Below are 27,667 nucleotides of genomic sequence, written 5' to 3'. Positions count from 1 at the left end.
TAATGTGCGAGGCAGCAGATGACAGCACCGTGTGCAGAGACGTTTTTATGGGAGGGCAAAAGGGGCACTTGCCCAGGGCCCCCACCTTGGAGGGGGGCCCGACAAAGCTGCCTGATCTGAAGAAGTAAGGTTCCATTGTTCACCAGTCCTAAATAGCACACGTCAGGATATTTTATGGAGTGCTGCTCCTGAACCCATTGCCTTTCTGTTTTAAAAAGTACATTCTGTCTTGATCAAATTCATCATGTATTGCTTTCGGTGTTGCCTGTGGTATACATAGTTTGTGTGTTCCTTACAGCACAACTCTATAGCATTCTTTCCTTCCTGTGGGAATTATGTTGATCATGTGCAATAGGCAATGGTGTAATGAATATTGATATACTGAGTGCCACAATGGTTCAGAAGTTAGCTCAGTGTGTGAAGCACCCATTGCAGAGATATTTGTTCATGTGCAAAATTAGAATATCACACTCCAGCAGGGCTGGCTGAGCCTTTCATATGTCTGAATTTTATAAACCTGCTTAAATATGTACTTGGTTTTGAAGAACAACATCTGCTATTATCAGAAACGTACCTGCACCAGATAGGGGTTGCTATAAAAACAAACACATCATCCGTATGGTGAAGGTCTAGAAATTGGTTTGTTCAGGTGGGGTGTTGTGAAACCAAGGTAATCGCCTCCAGCGATGGTACAAACTGTTAGTCCAAGAGGTGAATAAGTAGCCAAATTCAAGACTATGGAACGAAAGCGTTCATGCTTGTATCCTGGATTTGCCAGCAGTCGATACAGTGATCCTGGTCAAATCATCTAATATATCTTACATTACTGTGCTGTCTTCTGTGAGGTTTGCCTTATGCTGCTGATATCGTTTAGCCCCTTACTTGATCTTTCTTCTTATGTAGGCCATTTTGGTGGAAGGGTTGGTAGACAGAAGAGAGCGGACCAGATGTTGCAGGCCTCAGGCAAGTATATTTTAAGGTCTGCTTGTTTGACACAAAAAAAGGTTTGCTTTTTGGTAAAAGTCAAAGGTTTTATGCACGTTTATAAATGTAAATGTCACAAGCCAATGTTTTCGAAATATTTAAAGCTTTAAAATACAAAAGACAAACCCAGATTACATTTGTTAAATCACATCGATTGGTATTCTGGTAATTATATACTTCCCTTGAAGATGGAGAGAATGAAGCTATAACCATTTCCATTTTGCATAACACCCTTCTTTAATATTTTGTTTAAAAATGGTCATGTTTGGTAATGTGATTTCTGTACTTTCCAAGTCCATTTTTATAAAATGAGATTGTTTTAGTTCATGGTAAGAAATGGAAAAGAAAGTGTTCAAATGCAGAAATTACAGAATTGGCACAAATCCCAGCTTCACCCCTTATCCAATGTGGGATCCTGGGCATCTCATTTAATCTTGTATCGCATAACCTTTCAATATTGCCAGTCCCTAAAGCTTTCAGAATTGTCAGCCCTTCAGAGTGATTTCCTTATCATGGTATAGACTTCATAAAAGCCTTATTCGTGGTTTCACAGGCTATAGGGTTGCTTCTACTTTAATAGTGAGCATATTTATATCGCACACCACAGGCATTTGTTCCTTTGATATCTAATGGCAACACTATTTGAAAACCATATCCCACTTCTAATCTCAGTCTGTCTGGATAAAGATACCTTCCTGGTAGCGTCTATTCTGCCTCCACCAGCCATGCTACGGTATGTGTAGCGTTCTCCTTCTTTCTAACTGGTGGTCTCTATCCATGCATGAGCACTTTTGCATTCTGTGAGGCAGCTATTGTGAGTTATCTGTCTATTGTGGGTTACATGCACCTTTAATATACAGTCCTGCATTAATACTACAGGCTGCATCCCTTCCTGGATGTTATTGATAAAAAGTATCCCATATGTACTAGAACAGTAACCCCTTTGTAGAATGCTAATGTTGGTCTTCAAATGCTACATGTTTATCATTCTGTTAGAGCAAGAATGAAGAGGGTGAGGGGACTTAAAAGGGAGTAAACGTGCTTATTATGCTGTGAGACAGCATATCAACCTATAGGATGTGAGTGCGACGGGTGGGGGCTGTTGGCGCGACCAGTATTCTTGATCCCTTAATTCCTTTGGTTTAGTGGAGGGGGGCCCCAAAGATGTCCGTGCCCAGGGCCCCCGAAGTGCTTAAGATGGCCCTGACGGTGTGCACGAGCGAAAGGGACATGTTTATATGTCTGCCTGCTCAGTGAGGTCAAACCATGGTAAAGGCGCTGCCCAAGGAAGCCCACCTACCCGCTACGTAGCACCAATGCTATTCCACTGCATCATCCTTAAAAGTGGCATACCTTCAGGGGCAGCTCATCCACGTGTATGGGTGATGCCCCGCCACCCGTCTGCCCAGTATGAAGGAACCACATGAGCAAAAGAAAAAGCGCACAGAGAGCAAGACAGAAGAGTAGCAGCTTTCAGTGCAGAAAACCCAAGCTGCCTGCATGCAGATGTGGCGTGCCTGTCTGGGTGGCACTGCACTTCCAGCCAATCTCTCAATGGGGGTGCTGGCTGGGAATCTGAATTTACTGAGAGTGATTTGAAAGTATTGAAAAAGAATTTAAAAAAATATGTTTTATTTGGCCTATTTTCTCCACGATCTCTGTAAGGAAGGCTTGACCTGGCCAACGACACACCTCTAGAAATAACTTGTGCAATTTTGCAGAATAATTATAGAACTTTTGGGTGCTCTGAAATATGACCACTTGCAAAAACCTCAGCATAAAAAAGGACAAGAGAGAAACAATGTTTAAAAGTGCTGTTTAAATTGCAACTTTTTAAATTAAAAACTCTGAGGCAGAGGTGTAGCAGGCAGCTGTCACTCTGAAACATTGCTTCATGTTGCATTTTATTTGTCAAGCATAATTGTAGCTGTTGACATCTCTGCCACTCCTCATTTCTCTTCAAATCTTGAATCCACCCACATTCTGGCTGAACTCATTCGTTACCACCCACCTCTTTTCCATCCGGGGCATTGCTTCTTCATTCGACATAGTCCTTAAGAAAGGTCAATATGGCTACTCATCGACCCACCCAAGTAGTGTTCGCCTGTCTCTGCCCTGCTTGAGTCGGACGATCTCTCCTCCACAGTCAATATTTTGTTAAAGTATGTGACTGTTCTGTCTCTTGCATCCTATTGAGCATTCTCAATACATCTTTCACACAACTTCACTCTCCATGTTCCACACACTACCATCGGGCGAAACAGCACTATTAAGTAATACCCTTATCACTTGTATTGGTTTTGACCAATTTAAACTGTTCCTTCCTAGGTGCTTTCTGTAATAGATGTTTTACCTACTCTCCAATTTTCGGATACTTGGCCTGCTTAACACCTACCCTGTAATACCTGAACTTGTTCCTCAAATGAGTCTCCCACATTCTTGTGTCTCTTATTCCCCACTCAATACCAAGTTCACCTGCCCTTTTCAATCAGCATACTGTTAATTCATTGTTTGGTCTCCTCCCCATACTAAATTCAATTGGGGTTGTACTTGTCATTGAATCTGTTGCAAACCGATGCAACACCACCATCTCCTAAACTGCTTACTTTCAGTCTCTCTGGTTGGCCACTGCTCCCCTTACTGTCTCCTTTTTGATCCTGTTAAGACTTTCTACCACTCTGTTTGATTAAGGATGATATATCTATCGCACTGGTGCAGTGCTCCATGGCATTACTTTAAAAATAATCTTCTATCTCTTTTGATTTAAATTGAACTCCATTGTCTGTCGATATCATTCTCAGATTATCCCCTATCTGGAATATCTCTTTCATAAATTTTATGATTGTCCTTGTGCTAATTTTCATAGTCACCAATACTTCCACCCACCTAGTAAGAAGATCCGCTAGCACTATGAAAAATGTAGCATATCCGCCACTCTGAATCGACCACCTATATCTATTCTGTGGGGTAAAAAGACAGCCCCAGAGCGACAGAGATGGTGGGGCCTAGATAGGCCCCATTGTGAGAGCTGACTAAGTGTGGATTTCCATTGAAGTATAAAAGCTAGTAAAAAAACAGTGATTTCAACATAAGGCCCAGTGAATGAGCGATAATGGGCCTCCCTCCATTTTGTTAGAATGTACATGTATTCAGCCGAAGAAAAGTGAGGCTTAGAACTGGAATATTGTTAACTGCGTCCAATGGATTCCAAAAGACATGTGGCACTGCAGATGCTGACTTCGTGTAAAGGCACATGTGACATATTTAAGGCGGCAGAAGGGCACATGGAAGGAAAAAATACATTTGAAATAATGTGCATTTAGAAGCTAAAAAGGAGGAATGGTGGCTTGAATTTGACAAATAAAGTCTGATGACAAATTGACTTCATGAGGAATAAAGAGACTTAATTTAAGCACATAATATGACAACAATTTTAGGGAAAGACCTATTTCGTTTTTGTAGCAAGGAACACTGGTTCTTATGTAACTGTGGCCTATCTGTGTGCATTAGATTAATAGTGACTCTACCTCTAATATAGTAGAAAAGAAAGATTGTATTTATGAACAGCAAGCCTAGATATAATGCTAAAATGTTAAATGTAAGCACATCTTGTTGATTTAAAACTGTATTTTCTGAAGCATGGGTGCAGCAGGTGTTATGCCCACTAAACTGAAAGGTCTTTGCCTTTGAAAATGGGAACTCAAGACCTTTGGCTGAGGGCCCCCAGAGAAGAAGATCTGGTTGTCAATTTAAATGCTAACATATACAAAGAAGTAGATTGACATTATGGGATTTACAGATAACACAACTGACAAATGACCTTTAAGGTCAGGGTCCCCATAAAGTCTGCATTAGCTCTGAACAAAGACCCTTTGGAGATCAGGAGAAGAGGGTAGAAAAAACATTGGCCAGCCTGATGTCCTGATCTGTTCATAAAAGAGAAATTAAACTGCTTGGGATCAACAGAAACGAAAACCACCTCTCATATAATGTATTGCCATATGTTTAACATTAAACACATTTTCATAAATAAAAGGAGCATTGTGTGTCCCAGTATGCTCCCATTGGGTTCATTTTAAAGGGGATATAAATCCAGTTGGGAACATGAAAAACAGCATTTTTGTGATATACATAAGTTAAGTTATGATCAAAATTATGATTCTGGCATTTTCATAAATCTGAGGAATTGGAAATATTGATTGAGTGATAAACAGTTAAATGAATGTCATTCCTTTAGCTATGCCATTCGATCAACACAGAGCCATGTGCGCCATTCACATCTGTCCATGTCAATTCCTAACATGACTACCCTCTTGTCAGAAACCAACAACCCATTCAAATCCAACGACAATATCGTTCCCGCCACCTCCTCAGGTCACACTGCTGGACGAAAGATGAACTCAATGGGCACTTGCCAACACTGTTTGGCAATCTGGGTCACCACCTCCAAGAGCACTGTAATACCATAAACAAACCTGTCCGGGTCTACGGGAATCCCACCTCCCTTGTCATTGTCTGTATTATCAACATCACCCTTACAGCGCACATCCCAGGTGTGGAGCAGACCGTAGCATGATCTGTAAAATATATAGTCATGTTTAACTTGCTTTTCAGGTCCCTGCCCAGTACGTTGACAGGTGAATTTTCAGACTATAGTAAGTGCGCCCATACTACCTTCCTCCCACCTTTACATCCAGCTCCTTAGTGTACGGTTCCTTGGAAATAGCCCCAGAGATGCCCATGATAAATTATTTAATTGTACCAGAGTCCACCATGAATATGAACTGCTTGTTTTCTATCCCTGCACCACCAACGGTTCCTCTTCAAGGTGAGTGGTCGTCGACAAGACTGGACACACGAATGCTCTCTGTGGGCTGTCCTAATCAGGATATGTGTTCATTTCAGTGAACAAGAAGGGGTTATCCCGCATCACTGCTGCTCCTCCACAGAGAGCAGTAACTCCACTTGGTGTCCTCCTCACCGGGGCAGCACTGCCCTGCTGTGGCCGATGAGCACTTGCATGTCAGATGCTTGAGGCTGATGGTTATATGTTTGGTGTTGGCCCTGGGAATAAGTTTATGTTTAGGTTTATTGAATTTATATAGCGCTTTAAGCCAAAGCGCTTTACAATATAACAACAGGTACAAATTGAGAAAAGCATATTTACAAACATGAATAGGTCATTAGAACAATAAGTAGAACTATTTACAAGGGGGGGTGGGGATAGGCTAGAGGAGGGGGTAGGTGAAGGGAGTTACAGTGTAAGATTTGAGGTAGGGGGAGGGAGAAGGGGAGGGGAAGGGAAGGAGAATACCCTTGGTTCTGATATCCATGACCCTGCTGCAAATAAAAGGAAGAATACCCTTGGTTCTGATATCCATGACCCTGCTGCAAATACCCTAGTCCTTGGGGCCCCCTTGGCCCTGTTGTTGTAGCCATATTGATACCCTACTGCAGATCTGCTCCTGCATTCCCTTGCAAAATGCCCCCACCTAAAACAATTCCAACATTGGGATGATCCGAACCCACCCCTTACCTCCCTGTGTCCAAAACCTCCACCTCTTGCTCCTCAAAATCCCCCTCTTCCTCACTACGGCACTCTTTGTTGCCACTGTGGGTCTGGATAGTGTTTCCCCACACCCCACTTTCCTTGTCCTCCTTCAACCCAGAGCGCTGCAATAGTGACACTCACGACTTGTTGGGTGCTCTCTGTCCCTTCCACCCATATTGACATCTATACAGGCACCTGGACAGCAACCATTGCCAATTCTTTCTCCACCAATTTTGCTTCCTCCCCTGACACCTTTGAACTGTTTCCCTTTCCCGCTCCTTGATCCTTTAACAATGATGCACTATTATACTCTGTATTTCAGGCAAACCCTTCACTTCAATACCCATGATGTTATCCAACACCTTCTGTACTTCCTTTGAAAAGTCCCTATTTACAATAAAATAGAAAAATGGTATCGACTGATCCCACGGCCCTCCCGTTTCAGCTCTCCATATCTATTTCATTATAAGAATAAATATAGCTGGGTCCTCATCATCCCCCATGGTATACGGCATCAGGGACTGTAAATCAGGGGTAACTCGGAAGGCCCTCCGTAGTGCGTCCCATACCAGTGCTCTAACTCCATTAAATGGTGCTCCATCATATGCATCATCCGCCAGGGTTACTCCCGGGTATCCGGCCTTAACCCACACATCTCCAGCCTAGTCCCAAATTATAGCAACCATCAAGCTCTTGAGGTCCCCTATTGCCAGGGGCACCCCTGTTTTTTGATTTCAGACTCATACATCCATTTAGTCACCCCTGCCGTGAACTGTGGTAGAGCCTTAATCAAATTGTTTTTATCCATCTGGGGACAGGGCACATACTATGTCCTACTTGCCCACTTATGTATGAGGAGCATCTGCATCTTTGCCTCACACCCTTTATCATGACTCTTCTTCTCTTTACCAATGCCATCTGGCCGGCCCTGTACCTCAACCTTCTCCCATCCATAAACCTCCTACTTGGGGGGTACTCTCAGCCACTTCTTCACCCCTTCCTTCTTCTTCGCTTTGACCCTCAGCAAATGTATCATTGTCCTCTTCCTCCACATTCTCTCCCAACACTGTATTCTCCTCTCCCAGGATAGTCCACCCACCTGGGTGTTCTTCCTTTTGAACACCTGCACTGCCTATTTCTTCAGTATCCATACTAACCAGCACTTCGCCTGATTTTTATTCTCCCGACCCTTATCTTGATGCCCCTATATCCCTTACTACTTTATTGGATGTCTGTATCCTTTTCAATTCTGTTAGCAATCCTGTTAGCCTATCCTCGAACTCCCTTGACATGAAACCCGCCAATGCCAATACTTCAGGCAGATGAGTATACAGAGGTGGGGGAGCAGTAGCCTGTGGTGTTACTAGTGCTGAAGAGATCCCTACCACGATGGGTATATAAACTGGATTTGTGTACCCGTCTGTGGGACACGGTACCAAAAGATATAATCCTCCACATTCTGCTTGTGCCACACCCTCTCCTTCTTCCCTATGGCACTTCCCATCTTTCTGTATCTGTGCTCCCATTCTGTGCTTGGTGCTCTGTGTCTTCAAGCATGCACCAGATGTTTAAGATTTCTTATCTCTTCTGGAGCTCCTTCTACTTTTACTTAGCTACTAAAAACGTGGACATATATTCCAAAACACTCTTATTGTGGGTGCCGTGCTCTGGCCACTGGCAGGGCTTTCCGCTTCTTCCCATCTCCGTGATCCACTGATTATGATATTTCTCCACCCTGTCACAATACACTTGCAGGGCTTTGCACATACTCTATTGGTGTCCCCCCCCCCCCATGCTGGTGCTGTCTATGCCTTATGGCCCCGCAAAGCCCTGCTAATGCGCTGCGCGAGCTGCTGCTGTTCATAACACCAAAAAGACAAATCAACCCCCACCATTTTCTGTCACCCTTCCTTGCGCGCACATACCACTCCACAGAATCATCCAATATTACACCACACAGCGACGCACACAATTGAATAACAATGCAATTAAATAACAAGCTAACATAATAAGCGCTTCTTATTCCAGGCCTATTATGAGACCACTAGTTTCATTTCAATATTCCTCCTTTAAATAATGAACTGTCTTGTGGTACCACCTTCCGTCCCCTTCCGATGAGGGTCTTCCTGCCTTACCTTTTCCTTACCTTAGAATGCCTTACCGAAACACTCTCTTCATAGTACAAATTTTAACGATAAATAACCCTAACCTCACCCACGTCGCATCAATGACCTCGCTCTCCAGGTACTCACACATTTCACACTTCCCCATGCATCTGTTTGTTACTTGTTATCGCTTACAAGAGTCTACTCACATGTGCGTGCTCACCCGAAATCCTTTGTCACGGCGTTCCAACACCAGCCTGCATTCTCCTCTGAGCCATGCCCCGCGTCAAAGAGCCGGGAGGACTTCTCTTAAAATGGCACCTGCTAAACCACTCAGAACATGTGTTCTTTTGGGACCGGTCGATGTAGGTGGGTGTGGCACCTTCTCGAGAAGCGGCCTGGAAGCCTCTGCAAATAACAAGTCCCTGATTGCTCACACAAGCGAGAATACAACCCGCTAGCGAAGACAGGCCCAAGTTGATCTTGTAAGGAAAACAAGTTTTAAATCTTGCATGCAAAAGAGAGCAACAGCAAAGAACTCTGCTGCTAAGAACGTTCTGCCGAAAAGTAGTACAAGCAGAATCTTATAAATCAAAACATTATCATATATGACACGATACATAGAGTAAAATCCCACATGGCTGGTCGGTGTGCGCCGATACAGGATCTGCCTGCTCCTTATGAGATGCAAGGTCATTGGTTCCAGCCCAGAGTGTCCGTCTTCCATCACGTGGGTGCTGCAGTGATCATCATCTTCTCACGTCGAAGGTCAGAAAACAAATTAATTATACTCCTACCATGCAACTATTTTATCACTCATACTGTGCTCTTGCGAGGCCTTAAGACAAGCATAAAGGAGCCTCTGGGGCTCTCTAAGCTTCACATACCCATTTCACTCACTCGCCTCCACACCATCCGGCTCCAAGGTCTCCACCAACGTTTTGAACTATAATTTATCCCTTCCAGCACCTCACAATACAAATCATATGATTGTCTCTTCAGCGGTGTGCCCTGTCCATCCTCTTTGAACATCTCATGTCAAAGGTCAGCTGGTGCCATGGAATTCGGAGGTCTCAAGTTTTAGTCAGTTATATGGGCTATAACTCGTGCTCGCACGGGATGGACTGGGTCATGCTTTGGCCAGTGTGAGATAATATACACACCAGGCTCCAGTCTGTGTTTGCGGCCTTGTAGGTCACATTCATCTCGAACATCTTTGAACAATGAATGGACGTTGTAGTGGTTGGGAATGACTGGGGATTTCTCTTGTCTCACGATTTGGGCCTAGTGTATGTATTGCCGCATTTACTGACCTTCCCTTCTACCTGTAGTTACTAATATCTATGCACAAATAGAAATGCTGCTTGCGCCTTATGCTGTAATATGTGGATAGACTATATTATGGTTATATGGGAGTAGTGTCCTTTTGTATTGAGAGGTGGTCCTATCACCATCCCCCCACCCTGCTGGCCCATCATAGTGCATCGAATGCATCTTGCCTCACTCTAAAGCACCTAGGGGCGTAGGGTAGGACTGCCTACTTCCCGGCAGGTGAACACAAATAGTAGGGAGTTCATAACTACCTATTTTCATGCACTCCCCAAATACATAATGACTTAGTTGGTGCGTGACTTTCATGATCATAGGACCCTGGATTGGGTGATTAAATAGGCCACCAGGATCTATGAGGTCCTAAAGCCTGCTGAGAGTACAAATACCACCAAAACCCCGAAACTATCTAAAACCCCTGCTGCTGCAAAGGTGGCAGAGGTAAAAACGACCCCTCCATTGGATCTGGAGACAGGGCGCCTAAATGTAACTGTTTAGGGGAAGAGGTATTCACTAACTGGTCCATAGGTCAGCGCTCACCCTCTAGAACTTGTAAAACAAGATAGCTGCACCATGTGAGGACAGGGGGTGCAGGATTCACTTACTCCAACACGACTCAATAATGAGGACTCAGTAAGTTGGCAAAGAGAAGTCTGTTTAATGACAATTACATCAAACAGAGAAACAAATGGAAATCAGCAGCATTGCAATCACCTGTCACGCTCCGACTTCCTCGAACTTCAGTCGAACAGTCATTTGTTATAGGCAAAACTCATCATCACTGACGACTAATTCTATAAAAAAAATCATCATGCAATGTAATTGGTTAGGAAAGGTAACCTAAGTATAGGTGTTGTATTTGTATATGATAATAGGGCATGTGGATTGGATAACTCTTACCGGGTGGGCGTCTACGCTCATCCCTCTATATCACGCGTGAGGGACATCACTACAACCACGACGTCCGATTGGTTCAACTATCTATAGGACTCCAGATAACTTGGTCCATTGGGATTGGGCAGGTTACACCCCTGGACATAAATCTCCACTTTTAATCAGAAGCATGCAGAATGGACACCCATGTGCTGGTGTCCCAAGTTTCACCCTGCCTCCCTTCCATCAATCAGTGTTTTAGGGCAATGTGTCAATTAGTTGGCTAAGGATGGCCTCGAAACTGTAGTCTCTTATCGGGAAAAGTTATGGCATCCTTGAGTCCTGGATGCTTCTTCGCGCCTGGCTGGTCACGTGTTAGTTCACCATGAATCTGCTTCACTTTCCAGTCTTTGAGTGCATTTAATTCTGTTTCAGCCTCGCCACCTGCATGGGCCCCCCTTATCTTGACCTTCATGAGGCAGGCTGGTATGCTCTGAAGTTTGAGTCTTGTTAGCTGATGCTCTCCTCCCTTTCTCTGGTTGACCTCGATTTCCTAGGCATGAGCCGCTCTTTGTTGAGTTTCGATTCCGCTCCTTCTCTTGCCTTTGGCTGGGTTACGAAACTTGGCCTGTCAGGCCTCCGGCAGCCTGGGTACATTTCTGATTTTACAAAATGAAGTCGCACTTATTGAGGTAGATATATGGTCTTCTACTAATCATTGCAAGCAGTATTGATTTCTTAACATCTTGCATTTCAAGCCTATTTACACACGTTTAACAGGTCGGTTGCTTCCATCTTGTCTCATAGCACCGTTTCCTCATGTTTTAACATCGTCTCTTCTCTGTGTCCATTATATTTATTTTCGTAGTTACTCGCACTGGCGTGTTATCTTCGATAGCTGCTTTTGTTCATTCACGAGTCTGTTCAGGCTCTTGAGTCATTTCCACTGGCCTTCCATTAGGGCTCATTCGGTCTCTTCATGGACCGTCTGTAGGTGCTCTTCATTTTGTATCAGCAGCTGGTACAGCTGTCTGATAGGGTAAGGTGCTGCCCAGGGTTGTCTTGTTATGGGTGCTTCAACAGGTTTGGATCTTCTGAGGTATACTGGGCAGGTTAATTTGTAGGTTAATTTGCTTTTCATACATCACATAGCTTGGCGAGTATGCTCATGATACCTCGAAATGAGGGGAAGGGGTGCAGGCCATGTCTGGGACCTCCTCTAGACTCCCTCCTCTGGTCGGTTCATCAACCACTTCTGCAACCTCCTTTGCATTTATTTCTTTTGGTTCTTGGGTGTCATTTACATCGTCTTCAGGGTTTGTACATGATTGTGTGAATGTGTGAGCCTTTGGAGTCCATATTTTTATCACTCTCTTGAAACTCCCTGGTGTTTTCACATGTTCGTCTTTGTTCCACGTCATTAGCTGACATTGTCCATTTGGGCTGCAGTAGATCAATTTTCCCTCATACTTTCTCTGTTTCTTAGGGTATGTGAACCTTGTTCCCTTTGGTGCAAATTTGCTGGCTTTCACAAAGTCTCTTATTTCGTCATCAGTCAGGTCTCTGGGCTTCCACCCTGGCTCGACATCAACCATTATTTTCATCCCTATGGCTTTCTTTGCAGTTTTCTGGCACTGTGTAATGATTATCTTGATAACACAGAATCCTAGCAATACCATTGCTAGTAGAGCTCCCAGAAACTTGAATATATCTGCCATCCATTGCGGGACCCACAAGAATAGGTCTCAAAACCAGCTGTCATTGTCCACTTCATCACTTTCATCGATCATCTGGTTTTTAAGGTTTGTCAACATGCTTATGGCCCCTGTTAGGGTTTCGTTTTCTTCATCGTGTGATGGTAGAAATGTGCAACATGATTCTCCGATTTTTGCACAAACACCTCCATCCATTGCAGTGATCATGTCAAGCACTTATCTGTTTTGGAGGGTCATCAGTCTGATTGCTCTCAGCTCTACTTTGATCGCATTGAATCCTTTTATAGTGGTATTGATGGTCTGCAATAACTCCCATCTGGTTATCTGTAACCATTTAGCATTCACTCCAACTTGGATGTGGGGCAGGAGTAGTGTTGTGAATACTGTTGAGGTGAGGCTGAACAGCCTGTGTTCGTACGGGATTGCATGGAATGCCTTTTCTGATTTGGGAGAGAAGTAATTTTCCCTTTTCATTCTGCATACCAGTTTCACAGATCTCCTTCTTCTTAGATGAGCATCTGCTTTCGGGAAACTGTCCAACTTCAGGTCATTCTTAGGGATCACTAGCGCGGGAACGTGGACTTTCACTAGTGTGCATACGCCTCCCCAGTTTTTCGCAGCCTTATGTATGCCTTGGATCCACACACCCAGTAATGGTCGAAAATAACTGCGGTTCCTTGTGTCATTCCTGGAGCTTCAAAGATTTGTCTGCAGTTTTGATTCTCTCCCATCTTCCTTGTGCCATTGTTTCTGAAGCATAGTTTCAGACTCTCCAGTGGCAATATCTGCAGAGGTCCCCCTCTATCTTCGACCCATGTTAGTAGCTTTACTAGCTTTGGCCATAGGGGTTTGCACAGTTTTTGAGAGTTTTCTATTGCTTCTTTGCAGGCTCCAAGGACCATCCAAGCTCGGCAGATCACTACTCCTTCTTTCCATCCATTTGGGGAAACCACAGTTCTCCAGATCTGCATTTGGCCTCTGTTATTCCAGATTTGTGCCTCTTCTGCAGTTTGTCTGTGAATACTCAGTCTCGGGTTTGTCACCCATCGTGTCCCTGATCCTTTGACGTCAGGATTCTCGTATCGGATCACGTGATTCCTGGTGTGCGCCCTGTTTCTTGTTCTAATGTCCTGGACGTCGTCATCTTCATCAGGGTAGTCCTTTTCAGTGGCCCATATCAGTGAAGTGTCTCTTCCCATAAATTGTCCTCTGGTGTTGCATATTGCTACGTTTGACATACAGTGTGCTGTAGCGACATCAATTTCTACAGCCACGAAGATCTTGGATTTTCCCATGCTGTTTGGTAGGAGAGCACAGACGAAGCATTCTCCTTCCGACTACCTTCGTCCTACTCCCTTCATGTGCTGGTACCAAATGTTGTTTCGGAGATGGACTGTGCTGTCCAGGTAATCATTGAGTTCATTGTTATCTTCCTGTGGGCTTCTCTTGATTCTCGGCGTTCTTCTGTAGTTTGCTATGACTCTGTCTCTAAATGCGTCTGTGCTGCTTTTCCTCTCTGGGTGTCTCAGTGGAGCAGGCTGCCTCGAGTGCATCGCTGTGGTAGGAGAAGGGTGTGTGTTTCCTTTCCTTCCCTTTTGTATGTTGTCATAGACTTCCTGTAAACGCCATTGGCTCTCCAACCTCACAAGACGTCGTCATTTTGTAGGCCTGAGGCTTGTTCCTTGTGCATGAGCAGGTGTGCTTGCTGTTGTAGTCTCTATAGTCCTACCTTTCAACTCCTCGTGCAGTTTCTTTGCTCTGACTATGAAAGGGAACAAATAGTCTATCAGCATTTGTGTTTTCTCTGTGAATTCCTTTGTGGCTACTTCTGTTCTTTTGAGGGATTTTGCGATGCCCTCTCTTTCTAGTGTTTCACTTGGCTCCTCTTGGGTACTTCCACTGTTTTCTGGAACTGATTGTTCAGCAGGCAGTCTCTCTTTCTCTGCTGCCTTCGTTGGAGGCCCTGTAGCCATTGACACTTGCCCTTGTCTGTGTGCATCCTGTGTGTGTGAGTGCGTGCAGTGGTCAGTGCAGCGTTTTCATTCATTCCGTGCTGACCCTGTCTCCAGCTTTTCTCTTCATTTGTTACCTCAAATGTGTCTAAATCATTGCTCAGTACATTTAAATTTAGTTTGCTACTTTTATCATCAGGTTTTCTTGGGACTGGAATGACTATATAGGGTCTGGCTGCTTTCGTAGGCCCCATATGTTCATTATCTGGTGGGTGCACTGAGATTGGGACACTTTGTGCACCAATAAAGAAAGCAGTTCTGATTGTTAATGACAGAAAAACAATAATAACTATGCATATTCACATAATCGTTCGGAACGACAATTTGCAGCATTTTCTTCCAGGGAAGTGGGGGCGCCCTTCTGTTGGGGTAAAACCAAGTTACTGTTCTGGGCCCCCATTTCGAATGAGTTCATAGTCAGTTATGTATTCCTTCTCTTGCTCTGGTCTCGTAGTTCGAGAGTTCATTACTATTAAAGTGACGAGTGCTTCTCCAAATGTCCCCCCTCATGTGAGTGACGACGGTAGTCTCTGGGTACCCAGTACAGTTCCTGTGCTGGACTCCAACTTTGGTACATCACATTCATTATGCATCTCTATAATAGGTGAGGTCCCAATGCACGCCTCCAATTTGTCTTGGTCCTGAGGACATGCTGGAACTTGCTCGATGCAAAGGAATGAAGAGATGGAACTGCTAAAAATCACACACAATAAAATGTTGTAAAAATAAAACAAGAAATAAAAATAAAAGTGAACATGGAAAAATAAGAAAAATGAGAAAAGTGAAGAAAAGGAAAATAAGATGGTGAAGTTCTTGTGTCCACTCCTCTCGCTCGGTCTCTCGGCGACAAGTTGAAGAACAGTGTCTCTCTCCTCGATCTGCTCCACGGCGGAAGGATGACGCAAAGGATAATAAGAAAAATAGAAGAAAAATAAAAATAAACTAGGAACAAGATGTCGTAATCCTCGTTTCTGCTCTTCTTGATCGGTCCTCGGCGGAAGAATGAAGAACTGTGTCTTTGTCTCCTTGATCTGTCCCCGGCGGAAAGTCTCACTGGAATCTCCTTAGGAATTCTCGCTGGAAGTTGGACAGCTCCACTTGGAGCATTATACCATGGAGAAGTGTGCCCATGTGTGGGGCTTTGGCCGGATCCCTAAGGAAGGTGATGACGTCAACATCTGCAGGCCTTCCTACCATTTCTGGATAGTCTGTGACTAGTCTAAACAGGACGTTCTGTGCCAGCCGGGTGTCCTCGGGTGATAGGGACATTTGCCCTGTTTGGCTGTGTCCTGATCACAAGCTTTTTTTTCTTTTGATTCGCACAGTCTTTGCACCTTCCCGTTGCGTGGATTACCACCAAATGATTTAATTTAGTACATAGCTGGCTCAGTTGAGCTAGGTTTCTTGGAGCTCTGATATAAGTGAGTGTATCAGTTGTTCTCCCGACAAGTCCTGGGCACTCCTCTATGATGCGGAAAAACAAAGTGTATGTCAGTTCATTGATGATCACTTGAGGTGGAAGCATTTTTGTTCCTTTTCCCCGTACTCTGGCACTTCGGCAAAAGCCTCCGCGAGGACAGTCAGTAGTTGCCATATTATCTTTCTGTTAGCTGGATTTTGAATGAAATCTGGGATACTGGTGTCTCTCCCTACAAGTGATGGATATGTCTCTAATACTAGCCGGAAACAGGAAAGCACATCCTTTGTGATATTTATACTGGGGGATACCATAAGTTCTATGAACAAAGTCTTGATACTGGTTGCTTCAGAATATTGTGTTTGGTTCTCATAAGGTCTTATTTGTAGTTCATCAGAGTCTTAGTTTCATTGTTGTTTTGGCTCTAGATACGCTTCTCTTTACCCTGCAACTGTGATGCACAGAGTGTCCATATTATTGTCCTTTATCCCCTCTTTTCTTAAGGGAAGTGCCTTGTTCAAGAAGCCACAGTTTTAAGACCCGCGTTCATTTGTCTTGACTTAGCTGCTCATGCGTCCTTCTTCCTCGACATAGATCTTGTCTGCACATACTGAGGTTCTTCCCCGTTGTCTGTGGTTTCTTCGCAGTTGGATGCAGCAGGAAGGCTCTCTCCTATATAGGGTTTAATGTAATTTATGAAGATCCATGCTCTTCTGCCCTGGAGCTTGACGGCGGAGGGGGTGCAGTCCTCTACGATGAAAGGGCCATTAAATATTGGCTTGTCCCACCTCTTTCTGGTAAAATTCTTCACAAGCACGCTGTCACCAGGGAAGACGAGGGGCGCATGCACACCTTGCTCAGTGTCTGCTTCATCACTTCCTGCTGTGTTTCGTGCTGCGCTGTCCCCTTTTCGCCGTCGCTGCAATGGCCTGTAATGACAGAGGCGCTGGATGTCATACAGTTAAGGTACTCCTGCATCTCTGTTCCCAGAACCTGTCTAATCGGCTGGGCATCACAGCTAGCTCTATCTCGGGGGGGGGGGGGGGGGGGGGGGTAAGAGGCGTCCTCATCCTTCTGCCTGTAACTATCTTGTGCGGCGTAAGATGATGGTCGGAGCCGGGTTGGTTTTGAAGTGCTTACAATGCCAGCGGTAGACAGTGCAGCCATCCCTTTCTTAATGTGAGCTTCAACTTTGCTATCCTCTCCTTTAACAGGCTGTTGAGCCGCTCATATATCCCATTCCCCTCCAGGTGATACGCCGACGAGAACTTTATATCAAGCAAAAAGCTGATCTGTTCAAACACTGCATTAACAAAGTGAGCCCTGTTATCTGATCTCATTACTTCGCACACACCCCATCTAGGGACCACTTCCCTCACTAGGAACCTGGCAGCACAGGTAGCATCTGGGTGTGTACAGGGACCTGCTTCTATCCATCTAGAGAATGGACACACCACCACAATTAAATACCTGTACCCGTTGCACACTTGAATCATGTCAATGTAGTCGATATGCAAGTGCTGGAATGGTCCATTCAGCCGGGGGACAACTCCTCTCACTACCTTTAATGTGTGCCCAGCGGGGAACTGTTGGCATATAATGCAGTTCAGCATGAAAAATGCAACATGCTCTGCTAAATTCGGTGTGAACCAGTTTCTGCGAGCGTTGCAGCAAGATTTTCTTTTGATATATGGATGGGTTACTGTAGTTGTTCTAATGCTACCTTTAGCAGGGCGACAGGCATCACTGGTTTACCAGTGCTTTCTTGCCTCCACAACCCAGATGGGTTTAAAGAACACCCTTGACGCTTCCACAAATTTTTCTCTTCCTGAGGTGCCTCCCCCTGGAGCTCCAATAGCTCAGTCTGCCCCATATTGCTATAGGCTTCTGGTGTGGCTCGCGCTACCATCATCCGCTCATGGGTACGTGCCACCTCCACGTCCATGATTGTTTCAGTTTTGGGTGCCATGCGCTTGGCTTCCGTGTCCGCTTCATAATTTCCACGTGACACGAAATCTGTCCCCTTGGTGTGGTCGGCGCATTTCACGACTGCTATGCCCACTGGGAGCTGTAGTGCTTTTATGAGCAGTGTTCAATAAGGCTGCATGTTGCACTGGCATGCCGTCTGCTCGGAGGTAGCCCCTCTTTCCAGCACGCTAGACCTGCATGTATTGTGGACGTCACATAGGCAGAGTCACTGTACACAGTTACTTCCTGGTCTGCATGATTCTCAATGGCAAGTATCAGTGCCAGCAGTTCTGCAGCTTGCACAGAATAGTGGGAGGGTACTCGCGCACTGACAAGTGCTCGAAACTCTCCATTCGCTAGGTGTTTTACCACGGCAACCCCTGTATATCTTTGTCCGTCTTCTTGGTCGATTCTTGAAGAACCGTCAATGAACCTGATTTCGCCACTTGCCAGGGCGTTTTCCTTTACCCTGGGGATCTCATCATAGAATTCCTCATAGTTCATACAGTCGTGTATATGTTATCCCTCTGTGACTGGCTCAGCTATGAACATAGCAGGGTTTACAGTTTTACATCGCACTATTTTGATCGATGGGTTACAGATAATCACCTCATAGGCGGATGCTCTCTGAGACGTCAGTGTGCCCTTTGGCTTCTCTAGTATGGCGAACAGCGAATGTTCAACGTACAATGTCATAGAACACCTAATCACGATGGATGACGCCTTTTCGATAGCGAATGCGGCAGCAACTAGATTTTGTTTGCATGGTAAGTGGCCCTTCATAACCGGGTCCAGACTTTAATATGCTAGAGGCTTGTACCCCAGCGAGGTTCGATGCGCGAGCACTGCCGTCATAAAATTACCATCAGAGTGTGAGAACAGGTAGAATTTCTCTGCACAATTAGGAATCCTGAGAAGTTTGGCATTACAAATTGCCCCCTTAGGTTCTGCAAACCCTTTCTCCATTGCCTCAGTCCATTCAATTTCTCCATTTGTTGCCTGGGCTTTCTCCAAAGCCTGAAGCAAGGGCTTGGTATACGAGCTGTAGTCAAAGACCCATGCTCTGACATAATTGCACAGGCCTAAGAAAAGCTCTGCATTTGTTTTATCGTGCGCGGCTTGGCCGTGTTCATGATAGCTTTAACCCTTTCTGGGGTTACCTTTTTCCCCTCATGAGAGATCAGTTGCCCTATGTACAACACCTCCTGTTGAAAGTACTGCAACTTTTCCTTATCAACTTTGTATCCTTTCTCAGCTAGTATAGTCAATAGCTGGACAGAGTCGCACCTGCGTTGCTCTTCAGTGGTGCTGCAGATCAGAATGTCATCTACATACTGCAAAACAACACAATATTGCTTAGGTCCATTTGCAGGACTCTGTTGAAAATAGACAGGGACTCGCAATACCCCTGTGGCAACCACGTACTTTTCAGGCACATTTGTCTGAAAGTCAATGACGTCAGGTCTTGTGAGTCACGGTGTAGTGGAATTGAGAAAAATGTGTTTTTCATATCGATCACCATGAAATATTTTGCCTCAGTGGGTATGTTACACAGTATTGTGGATGGATTAGGGACTAGAGGGAACTCGGCTTCAACAACATCGTTTAATGCTCTTAAATCTTGGATTAAACGCCAGGACCCTCCCTTTGATTTTTTTGACAGGGTAAATCACTGTATTGCAAGGTGATTCTGACGTTACTAGGATGCCTTGCTCCATCATGGCGGAAATTGTCTTTGCGATCCCTTCATCTGCCTCTCTGGACATTGGATATTGTTGCGCTCATGGTAAAATTGCTCCTGGTTTCAGTTTAATTTTCACTTCTCCTGCCCCTTCAGGAGACCTACGTCATAGGGCCCTGTAGTCCATACTGCGGCAGGCACTTGGGCCAGGTCGTCATCAAAGTATTCTGGACGTACAAGCATCAACATTATTCTCTGTGGCACCTCCCGTTTGATCATTTTGACCCAAAATGTGATACTTACTTCCACTCATTTCTCCTCTAGGTTAGTGTGTTCTTCAAACAGATCGTCATTGGTGATGTCAGTCACTCAGTACCCTTCTTCAATAGCAATAATCGCACACCATTGTCTGGCTGCGTCATCATATCCTTCGACCAATACCACTTTCCCTCGCACTGCGGCAGATTGTATCATTAAGGGAAATACTTGTCCCTCCTCTTCGTGCATGCAAATTCTTGGTCTGAACCAGCCTATATTTTGCACAGGGAAAGTTCTGGAACTGTGCTTCACGGACGGGCAGCACGAGATTATAAAATACACATGCTCACATGACTCGGGTGGGAGATCGTCCTGTGGACTTGGTTCGAGCCAGATCAAGTGCCCGGAATTGGAGCTCTTGACGGCATCCTGCAGCGCTGTTCTCTGAGCGGGGCTTGTTATAGCTAGCTTATGAGGGCCAGGGTCTCCCAGTGCTGATTGAAGGGGCGTAAGACTGTGTTTCTCTATGTTTCTCTATGTTTATCTAAGTTCTATGTTTCTCTATATTTTGCATTTCTCTAAGTTTTGTGCTTTGTAATCTTCTCTAACTTGAATACCAAATGTATATGAAATTCACTGTTTAGAATAAATACTAAAACTTATTGAAGGTGTCATTTGTCACTAGCATGAGATCACTGCTCAGCACAATAGAACCTGTATTTTGGGCTGAATTGGGTAATTTTTGCTCTCAGAGGGCTGGTCCCGAGGACGATTTGGCCCATATCAAGACATTTGGTGGCAGCTTTGTGGGATTTGTGAAGAGCAGTGCCTTGCTGTGAAGTGACAAATTGTGTGAGAGAACACAGTGTAGAGTGAAGAGCAGGCTGTCGCATTTCCTTGGGGGTCTCACTGCAGCTCTGAGACTTCAAAAGGCAGCAGCGTTGTGTCGGCTTGCCATGGCCGATAGCTTGTGTGGTTAAGACTCCCTTCAGTAAATCAGTCGTGACTGACTTATTGCTTGGGAATGGAGCCAGGGAGTACAAGGCGATAAACAAGCGGGAAATGGCTTTGTTTAAAGCGCTCCGATGAATGGTCAAGAAAGATGTATGTTCAATTAGGAAAGAATTTTATCATGCGGTTTCCCCAGTTTAAAGTTGTAATTTGAAATGCAAAGTGAGACGGAGTTCTCATCTCTATTCTGTCATGAGGGCAGGGAAAAATAATTGCGAGGATTTGACATGCAAATTGTGAATAGTAATTTAACCATTGACTCAGCCCCAGTGTGCTAGCGAGTGGGGGGTTGTAATGTTCGGAGGCGAAGGTTCGCTTTTTTGATGTATGCTTTTGAAGTGTTGACATTCCTGAAAAATAACGTGGGGAATGAGCCGTGCTTAGGAGAAAGAGTAACATCTGTGCTGAGAGCCTAAAGGGTTTGTTTTTCATTTGGCAACTGTAAATTCCATGTGCTAGTGGTGGCGAATTCTGTTTAAAGGAAACACAAAATATTGCATTTTAAGCTGTGCCATGCTTATAATGGGTGAGAGACTCACTTAAAAAAGAAAGTGAGTGATGTTATTTGGATTTTCGATTTTTGTGTATTGATTTGAAATTGCAGAATCAGTTTGCAATGGTTTGGGGGGAAAAAACTATTTATATTTTTCTAAATTGCCTCTAAATTGCCCCTGGAGTATTTTTGACTGTTCCCACGCTATGCCATGGATTTGTACTGTTGCCTTATAAGTGATGTATGTTTTTGGAAATAGTGACCTGTTGACTGTGATACATGGTGAAAAATGTTGTTGACACAATAACAGCCCACAAGCAATGTAGAGTGTGGGTTGCTCTTGCAGGGAAACCGTGCATGGAGCTGCACTAAATATGGCATTTTTTAAATGCACTGAAATAAGTGGTTATATTCTGGCAATGGTACAACAGAATGAAAAATCTGTGTGTGATAAGATAGCACAAAGATTTAGTGGGTTGTGGGTTCTTTTGAAAGATCGCACATTGCATTGGAGTGAGCTCGTGAAGCCAAACTACAAGGTTACGAGGAAAAAGGAGAGAAAAAAAAAACGTATGCTTTTAAATGAGACATTAATCATTTCAAAACAGGCTAAAAGACGCTTTGACATTTTGCTAAATTACATGGAGTAGAATCTGATGAGAAGAAAAAGTGCCTCTTTTGAAAATAAGAGTCTTGCTGTGTGTGCAGAGCTTGTGCCTTGAAGCTGTCTTGGGCGAGGTGCAGGAAGGCAAACAAAAGCAGAATACTGCACTCCTGTTTAATGGTGTTTCAGATATGGGAGCTTTTCTGAGTTGCTGGAACAGTGCAAGAAAGTGTTAATCTGGATGAACTGTCTGAAACGAGTGCCTTCCCATTGAAGCCGCCACAGTAAGAGTTATAGGCAAAGAGATAAGCTTGCTGCGCGAAAGATAAACAATGACATTCCTGCATTCCATCCCCTGTGAGAGACACCGCAGCGTGAGCAAAAAAAAAAAAACTGAGGAGAGGGGGTGCAAAGACAGAAATGCTGATGTACGCATGCTTTCTAACGGCATGCAATAACAGAGCTGATCAGAAGTAAAGAATTTGCCCAGTAACACTGGAAGGAAAACAAAGGCTGCATGCAGGATGGCAGACGGGCACATCACATCTGAACATTGGGGAACCTGTACATCTGTGAATGGGCTAAGAAAAGACAGCTGCCCATTCCAACAGACATTGCCATGCAAACCGCATTCCCATGCACCATGTGATGTGATGTGAAGTGAAACGCTATTGCTGTGCAAGCTGCATCCCAGTGCTCCATGTGATGTGAACTGAAGTAAAGCGCTGTGCACTGGAGAAGAAACCTCTAGGCGCTTTGAGAAGAGAAAATACACAGCTGTTTGGAGAAAAATAAACAAAGCTGCTTGTGCAAAAGCAGGCGATATTGGACTAAAAGACTTTACTTTTGAAAAATGGAGTGATGCCAGCATGGCAAACTAAATCAAGATCATGAGACACTGGAAGCAAGTTGGCGCCTGGCATTCATGATCGCTTTGGTGAAAAAGAAAAGCATTGTGTGACCTGGGTACTTATCATATGGCTTTTGTAAAAGCACAGATCAGTCTGAGGTACCATTGACCAACTATGATCGCATTGCACAAATGAGTTTGTGATTAGGCAGTTACACCCCGTATGGTTGAGTGTAAATAAGCCCCCAGAAACATGCAGAAGGGTGATAAATAATTGCAGTAGCAATGATAAAGTGTGTAGTTACCTGATGAGACGTCTGAAGATGGGGGTGGTGTTATGGGAAGGGGTGGATAACGCTGATATTGATGAATAATGACATTGTACTTTTGATGAAATCCTAACATTTCTGTTTGTATTTTGCCTAGGCAAAAAAGCAAGACAATAGCGTGCCATTATTGGCGTAGATGTGTTCAATTTGCGGGTGACACTGATCAGTCAAGCAAACTGTGCTCAGAGAAAGCGAGTCAACTTTAAACGTGTCCTGCACCGCACTCAATGCTGCTAGCATGCATGACGTATGAGGACATTTGTTCTGCAACCTGCGAAAGGTGTCCAACAGAATAATAACTTTTGCTGAACTGGCATGGTGCAGACTTGGCTAGTTATCAAATATTTGATGCTGCACATTCAAATGATTCAGTTGCTGGAAATAACTTAATTGACATGTCTTGCCTTTCTTGTTTAAAGGACTATGGACAATGAGTTGTGGACTGTAAGATCATGCACCACAAACAGCTGTGTGACACAGCACTTGAATGCTAACATATTGAAAAATGGTTTTTAAATGCACTTTTTGAGATGAATCTGAAAAAACGAAATGGTTTTGCTCTTCCAACTGAATTGCTTTAACCAGAGATGCTTTGCTTTTTGAAAAAAAAAAAAACTTCTACGTTGCACGTAGGCAGGAAAATGATTTATGAATTTTTGGGGCAGCAGAAATATGCAAGCAGGAGCGTAATTTATTTTGAGATAAAATGAGTGCGCACATCAAAGTCACCTGTGCGTAGGTTAACATCCTTAATTGAAGTAATGCTGCCAAGTGTGTGAGCTCTAATTTGAGATGGTAACCTTTGAAACACTGGATACTTTACAGCCAGCTTAAGGCAGGTAAATGAAACCATGACAGACTTGATGCTTGATTTTATGATACAGTGTGTGACACGGTTTTTGTTAAACCAACCAGTTTCATGTTTTTGTGGGGACAGCTGTCTCCAGCACACTAATGCAAAGAGTCACCTTTTGATTGTAGACATTTGGAATAATTCTTTGGAAAAGCGCTACAAATGAGTATCCACATGGAATTGCTAGCGTACTGGCCTGGCACATTGTCAGACATCTTTTGTCACTGACTCATATGACTGGTGTCTATGAAGTCATAGGCCCAAATGTTTCAGTGAATGGATACAACGATTTGTTTAATTTGTTTAATGTGATGTTTTTCTGACCAAGAACTGCAGCGAGTGTTCTCGCCAAGATTTTATGGTCTATAACTTGACTAAATGCATTTTACACAATGGTGTGATGAAACAGCCACTGCCGGAGGGTAGTATGGTGTTTGTGGCTAAAACTAATATTGTATATGGTAGATATCCCACTTGAAGAAGGGTATTCTCCAAGTCACAATAGGTAGACACTGTGAACCTGTTAGATTTTCCAGTAATAAGGCAACATGTAAATTGTAGGCTGGTAATGCACACCTCCATTATTACAGTGATACACTTAGACATAGATTTATCATGAGGCAATGTTTCCTTAGTACTACCAAGCTGCTACAAAGGGAGTCCATTTCTATGGCCCATCACTAGAGTGCGCGTAGCTAGGGAGCTAGATTCATTAATTGCAGGAGCTTTATATGTTTGTGACATAGAAACTGTGCACAATAAGCTAGCCACTATGGGTTCTGATGTCAGCTCTGCTATATAAATTCTGGCCTAGTGGGGCCTATTGATACGCCCAACACTGCTACAAGTATTGACAACCACTGAAGATGGCAGAATTTTAGGTATGAAGACATTTTTTCTGCCATAGGGCAGGTCAACAAGACTGCTAAATACACACGATGCATTGTATGGCAAACATTGTTTAATCAGCAGGTGTTGGCTTTTTACTGAGTGGGGGCGACCATCCTCCACACACTGGCACGCAGAGCTACAGTTACCAGCATACATATGGATTAAATTGCTTGCTTTTGATTGCATGAATAACACATGCCATGCTTGATGTAAATTAGTAGAATTGTTTTTATTTAGATAACCTGGTGCCCATGGGTTCACCTTGTTCACGAAATTAGATAGTTTCTGGTTGGGTTCCACATACATGGGGGAAGTGTCTAATCACACAGCCCATAGTCACGTTTGAATGCCCTGGGATCAGGGGGGAGGGTAGACCCTTAGAGTGAAAGGATGCCAGGTTTTAGAATTGATAACCATACATAAATGCAATAGTGCATTGTAGATTAGACTACACTGGATTGCCTTGACATTCTAACTGCATGCTGCTTTTTAACTGACAATCAGTTATACACTAATTATTTAGGTATTGTTGTGTAGGCCAGGTTTTGGCAAGGGTATATGTCACTGGTCACTTTGTGTACATTTTTGTTTAGGTAGTGTTTTTTACTAACCTTGCATGCCACGCTAACTAACCGCTAGAAGATAGTTTGCTTAAACCTCTTGCAAAGCCCCAAGGTCTTTATCACTGCACTAAATACTATATTGATGTGTATTAGTCAGCATTTGTCGCACACACGTTGAATAGGGGTGGAATGTAGTGCTACACAAAATTGCAACCTTGCCAATCAGGGCTTTAGATGACAGCATTAGCCGCTGAAAGCCAATAGTGTATTCAAAGTATGTGCTAAAAATGCTGACAGTAGTCTGTTGTAGCACTTCCATTATGCAGTAGTGAGCTACAAGGAATATGCAGGCCTAGTATGAGTGATAGGTCACATTATGCATTGTTGATAGACAGGCAGGGAGAGGGCCCTAGCTCTGTAGCTAATAGGTATTTTTGGAGTGTTTGGAACATTATGGCACCTATATAGCGCTTAGATAGCCAGTCTTAAGCGCTATAAACACTAAGCTATGAGTGCATGCCTTTTAGAGCTTGCAGATGGGGTTAATACATCCCTGCTTCCCTTAGAATATTCTGCCTCACTAACGGTAGCCCTGCATGGCCCCAAGCTAATCTCCTTTTCTCTGGGAAGGCACTGATAAGACATTCCTGAGCTTTGGCAGATGGGCTCCAGGGAGCCAGGGAGGGGCTCAGAAGAAGGAGCAGTGGAAATTAACAGAGTTGGGTTTTTTCCATGAGCCAGCCTATATTTTGCACAGGGAAAGTTCTGGAACTGTGCGTCACGGACGGGCAGCACGAGATTATAAAATACACATGCTCACATGACTCGGGTGGGAGATCGTCCTGTGGACTTGGTTCGAGCCAGATCAAGTGCCCGGAATTGGAGCTCTTGACGGCATCCTGCAGCGCTGTTCTCTGAGCGGGGCTTGTTATAGCTAGCTTATGAGGGCCAGGGTCTCCCAGTGCTGATTGAAGGGGCGTAAGACTGTGTTTCTCTATGTTTCTCTATGTTTATCTAAGTTCTATGTTTCTCTATATTTTGCATTTCTCTAAGTTTTGTGCTTTGTAATCTTCTCTAACTTGAATACCAAATGTATATGAAATTCACTGTTTAGAATAAATACTAAAACTTATTGAAGGTGTCATTTGTCACTAGCATGAGATCACTGCTCAGCACAATAGAACCTGTATTTTGGGCTGAATTGGGTAATTTTTGCTCTCAGAGGGCTGGTCCCGAGGACGATTTGGCCCATATCAAGACACCAGGATGTTTACTGGGGTCTGACGTGAGTATAATAAGGGTACATTCATTTCACGCTCTCCCACAGAGACTGGGAGTGCATCAGTAAAGGGAACTGTACTATGAGCTCCAGTAAAACTCTGGGTATCTATAGCCTCGCCGGACAAGGAAAATGTGCATTCTCGTATGCACGAGCGCGTTGCACCCATGTCAACTAAGAAAGAATAACCTTTACCCCCTATGACGACATTCACCCTAGGTTCCCTGTTAGTGTCTGGTGTCACTGACAGGTTAGAGCACATCAGAGTCCCCCGTGAGCTGTCCTATTACGTTTGGCCCACTGTATACTTGTTTATTTCCCCCAGCCCCAGGGTTAACTCCCCCTCCGGAGCTAGTGCCCTGTGACATTTGCGGTAGTACCTGCTCGGATTGTCCCTGTGGCAAGTTCCCCATGTTCGGTGGTTGAACCACTTGATGTGCACCTTGCTGCATGCCTGACGCCTGCTGCTGTATGGTGTAATTTTGTGCACAGCCCTGTTGCGGGATGGCAGACTGATTCACCATGCCTGCCCCATCCCTTGGCTTTTTTGCCACATGCCTTGGCTTCTGCACATGCGCGCCACATGTCCTGTCATTCCACGCAGCCAACACACTGGCGGTGGTCGGGCCATCCGTCCATCTGGTGTAGCTGGACTGCCCATCTGCGCGTTCTGAAAGCCACCTGGAACATTCTGAAAACTATCTTGGTTTCCTCGAAACCCTCCTTGATTACTCTGCCATCCTCTTCCTCCAAAACCCCTTCCTCTTGGGTAAAATCTTGCGTTAAAACCTGATTATTCTGCGATGGGTTGGTCGCTTGTTGTGCGCTTGGTTCGGCTGGGCTGGTGAGCATGGCTCCTTGGAGAGCATACTTCGAGAGCTTCTTTTGCACCAGCTTCGCC

The 27,667-nt window shown here is 44.3% G+C and overlaps 1 long non-coding RNA gene across 1 annotated transcript; it reads left to right on the top strand.

Moving 5' to 3' along the window:
• Positions 1-25,977, top strand: LOC138515672 (uncharacterized). The gene is made up of 3 exons (XR_011282149.1): positions 1-124; positions 904-963; positions 23,278-25,977. It is a non-coding gene; the product is annotated as an uncharacterized lncRNA (long non-coding RNA).
• The last annotated feature ends 1,690 nt before the right edge of the window (positions 25,978-27,667 follow it).

Source organism: Ambystoma mexicanum, chromosome 6q (genome assembly GCF_040938575.1).
Source record: "Ambystoma mexicanum isolate Mex_15411 chromosome 6q, UKY_AmexF1_1, whole genome shotgun sequence".
Taxonomy (NCBI): domain Eukaryota; kingdom Metazoa; phylum Chordata; class Amphibia; order Caudata; family Ambystomatidae; genus Ambystoma; species Ambystoma mexicanum.
The sequence above is the reverse complement of the archived record's forward strand: the minus strand, read 5'-3'. Positions and strand labels throughout refer to the sequence as shown.